At 28.9% G+C, this 4,668-nt stretch overlaps 1 non-coding gene across 1 annotated transcript; it reads right to left on the bottom strand.

The window, feature by feature from the left end:
- Positions 1-2,272: 2,272 nt before the first annotated feature.
- Positions 2,273-2,345, bottom strand: Trnak-cuu. Its single transcript has one exon. It is a non-coding gene; the product is annotated as a tRNA-Lys (tRNA).
- Positions 2,346-4,668: the final 2,323 nt, after the last annotated feature.

Below are 4,668 nucleotides of genomic sequence, written 5' to 3'. Positions count from 1 at the left end.
CATCGGAGGATTAAAGTTAAAATTAAAATGTTATTTTAATTTTAGAATTACTCAATAATAATTAAACATTCATGTATATATTTAATTATTATTGAGTAATTCTAAAATTAAAATAACATTTTAATTTTGACTTTTTTTAATTTTAACATTCATGTATATATTTATATTTATCTTATTTAATGGCACTAGTATTATATCAAACATAAATTTTCCCTCTAAAATATTCTAAATGAATAATATACAAATATCGGACGCAAGATGTGTCACTATATAGGATTACTGTCCGCTTCGGGCACGCGAAATGATCCAAGACTGAACTTAATGATACGCAAGAAACTTTCGCGCGTAATTAAGATGAATCCCGACTGAACGTCTTGATTTGATACAGCAGACGTATAATTAGTCTGGATATTAATTGAATGTATCAAATCTGCGAGTTAATTTCGTCCTTAATATATTTTGTGAATCTTTGTAAAACGGAATCTCCAATTGCGATAAATCCAATTCGATTATATTAGATTGCGGATTAAATATAACTCCGGGAATAATAGAAATCTAATATATTAAGCATACGTTGCGATAATAGCTAATTAGAAATAGAGTATGACTGCAACTGGCCTTGCCAATAATGATCTCTTAATCATGTTTAATTGAGACTTTGTAGTTAATATCTTTCCTTGTAATATTAATATAATATATTTAAATCATTGTGAATGAGAAAAAAATCTTCTTAAGAATATTATTAAAATTATAAAGAAGTAACGAGTGTCAACGATACCCAACCAGTACACTCTAGATCGAGGACAACGTCCTTAGGACATAAAGGACGTTCTCTGGACGTCTTTAGGACGTTTTTTTGAAAGAATGTGCAGTACGAGTAACCTCTCAAAAAAATATTTGATATGTCAAACTCACCTTAATGTCGCTGATGGACGAAGTTATATCGATCTCGCAGCAAATATCGATCACTGTTATCAATTAAGAGAGTTGCTGTACAGACGGGGACAGGAATGCCTTAACACTTGAAGTTGCACGTATCGAGCGTGTTCCAATCAGAAACGCGTCTTCAGAGCGCGTTCCAATGAGAAACGCGTTCTTCTCTCATCGTGTAACTTCAAGTGTTAAGGCATTCATGTCCCCGTGTGTACATATTAAATATATTAGATTTTATATTAAAATAAATCTTTTCTAATAAATCACTCAATGGTATCCTCGACTCGTTGAGAATCGATGCGACACTGATTAAAAGATATCGCGGTTACTACGCAAACCGGCCAAATAATCAACCTAGAAACGCCTTTTTCTTAATTATCAGCGTAGGAGAGTCCTTCGTAACGTGTTCTTTAGCTTCGGTAAAAAATCAACCGGGAAAGAAATAAATTCTTCGTCCGAAATCGATCAGGGACGATCTTTCACCTTACACATACTCACCTGCTTACATCGCCGCGTGCGTCTAATTCGCAGATGGATGGCCAGTGTAGCGAATGTAGCGATGTATAACAGATAGATAATACTTAACAGATGCAGCTAGAAATGTAACATATATCCTGATGAGAAAGATAGGGGAAAAACAGATAAGACGATGAAGCGGGTAAAATGACGAATTATCAATTTTCTCACAGTGATAACAACTTAAGCCAACCGTATGCCCAGTCAATAATGGTATTTGGTAGAAAATATATATAACTTTCTGGGATAAAAGAGAACGAAATTGTTACGTTTTTAAAAAGGTTAAATTTAAACATAATTTAAATTTATTTATAAATATTATAAATTATAAATGCTATATTTACATAAATTATTATATTTAAACTAATAAGCAATATTTAAAAAAAATCACTGATAAAATAATGATATAAAAAATTTATCAATTTTGGTTTGTATCATTACAAATATTAAAAAATTGATAAAGCTTAAATTAGCTTTTCTTTTATTCGTGTTGTTTAGTTATTTTAATTGCTTTTGCTAGAAAAAATAGATAAATTAAAGAAAAATTTCTTTTATAATATAAATATCTATTAGCAGGTGCACTAACCTTGGAGCGGTGTTATAAGCTTACAAGTTAACAAGCAAGGCTACCACCCCATCAACGATGATTACAGGTCAGCACTCCTAAATTACATTACATGCTTCCGTTACATTTCATTTGAGTCATTTGACTACCCTAATAATTTATTTAAAAAATTATATTGTATTTAATTTTAAAAAATTCTTTAGAACTACTTTAGTATTACTTTTTTAAGAAATAAAAAAAAAGTTAGATAAAAAAAGACGCCCAACGTGGGGCTCGAACCCACGACCCTGAGATTAAGAGTCTCATGCTCTACCGACTGAGCTAGCCGGGCTTGACTGCGTGCTTTCTTTAAATTACTTATCATATGTTAAAAAAATTTACTTAAACAATTTTAATTATGAATATTAATAAAATATATATATAGCAATATTTATAGTAATATAATAATAATGTAAATAATAAAATAAATAATAATAATGAAATATTAATGTTATTTAAAATAATAATATTAAAACAATTGTAAATGTGTGTATATATATATATATATATATATATATATATAAGTGCATATATATTAACCTTCAAATGGCGCACTTCTTTCGAGCACCCACTAATGGAACGATGGTGTGAAATTGGATATGACATCTTAAATTGTACATCTTTCCTGAGGATAAAAACAGAAATGTTTTTTTGGGGTAAAATTTTCTCACAAATCCAACGGTATTATTCAATTTAATAGAGAAACTATTTAACAATTGAAAATTAATTATAAATAAGTTATCGCTTTGAAAAACGTCACTTTTTCGAAGAAAAGCTGTCATTTTTTTGTTATTTCATAAAATGAAGTGAAACTTGCGTTTCTTTAGTTAAAATGATGTACTTTAATAAAAAATTATTATTGCAGAAATAAAAAGTAAAATATTTTTCTACATAGAAGTTGGGATATTTTCTGTTCATTTAATAGTAATTTGAATTTTTTTAATAAATTCTTCTAAAAATAATTTTAATGAAAATTAGGTATTTTAAGAACAAATCTTGTCAATTTATAAAGTGAATTATTAATAAAAACCGTTTACATAATTAAAATTATATTAAAAAGTACTGTTCACATTATCATAGAAGTTAAAATAGAGAAAACAGATGAAAGATGATACATACAAATGTTTTATATTATAACGTATTTTGTGTGTTTGTTATTATAATGTATAAAAAGAGAACATTATAAATGTGTAAAACGCTAAAAGTAAGTATCGATATGGCACACACTATTTAGACTACAAGTGCGAATATGCACCACAATGAACTTGCGAAGTTAATATTTCGTTAGTCTGCACAAATCTAAAGCTGTGCATGTGCGTACCTGTCATCTGAGATACAGTCGTGAACACGTCAGTCACACGACAATCATTTTAAAACGCCCTAATATTTTGCAAATGCGGATCACGATTGGTGTTATACTGTCTAGACTAAAGATACATCGTGGTTCGCATTTGTAAAATATTAGTTATCTATAGAGTATATATTATGTATATTAAATATATATTAGAAACCTATAAAAAAGAAAGTGTCGCAACCGATGTGTCCATGACTGTACCGGGCATATTTAACGTAGTGGGGATAAGCCGCGACAAATGTCTCTGTGCAAATGCCAGCAATTTGAAAATTTTCGCGGTGCAAATTCGCACTTATGTGCCATTTGAAAGTTAATAAAAAAAATATTTAATTTACATTTTGTAAGTCAATTTGATTTTAAATTATATAAATTTGTATGTATTTTTAATGTCAAAATTATTAAGATTTATTTCTAATAATTATATTTAGAAGATGATAATTTAATAAAAGATATTTTTAAAAATTTTGTTAATTTAAATAATGCAGGGGTCCTTATTCAGAAAAATAGAATTAGGCAGAAATTTCTATTCATTTTGCAAACATTTTTTATGTTATATAACATAAGAAATTATATATACTCGTATATATATAGGATTAACAGGATGGGCCAAAGAATTATATATATAATATACATATATACAGGATGTCCTCGTATAAGTGGCCACCCCTTTTTATCTCGTAAACTAACAGAGATAGACCTAATAAATATAATATTAAATTAAACGGCTCTGACTAAACTTTATTGTAAGCACAGTGATCCACTTAAAAACATTATCTATGTTAGAGAGCGGAGAAACATGCGTAATTTTTCAATGTAAAGTGATAACTTTAATAGATAATAGTTGCAGCGTTTTTTTTTAACGAATACAATGATGTATGATGTAATGATATTATCTTACAAATTATACAAATTATTTTGATTTAAAGTTTTACGAGCAACTATTACCTTTTCAGTTTCGGGCGTTTCGGCCCTGCGGTGTAGCTAACTTCCGACTTTCGCGTTGACGATTGACGTGTAATGTTTTTATCATAGTACTCTCGTCAATGTCAGAGTCAGAAGTTGACCACATCGCAGAGCCGAAATTGAAAAGGTAGTAACCGCCCTCAAAACTTTAAACAAAAAAACTCTTATAATTTGTAAGATAATTTCGTTATATCATACATCGTTGTATTCATTAAAAAGAATGCTACAACTTTTATCATATTAAAATTGTTACTTTACCGTGCAAAAGTTAATCATATCTTTCCGCTCTCTAACATAG

This window comes from Wasmannia auropunctata, unplaced genomic scaffold (genome assembly GCF_000956235.1).
Source record: "Wasmannia auropunctata unplaced genomic scaffold, wasmannia.A_1.0 LD334168.1, whole genome shotgun sequence".
Classification (NCBI taxonomy): domain Eukaryota; kingdom Metazoa; phylum Arthropoda; class Insecta; order Hymenoptera; family Formicidae; genus Wasmannia; species Wasmannia auropunctata.
The sequence above is the reverse complement of the archived record's forward strand: the minus strand, read 5'-3'. Positions and strand labels throughout refer to the sequence as shown.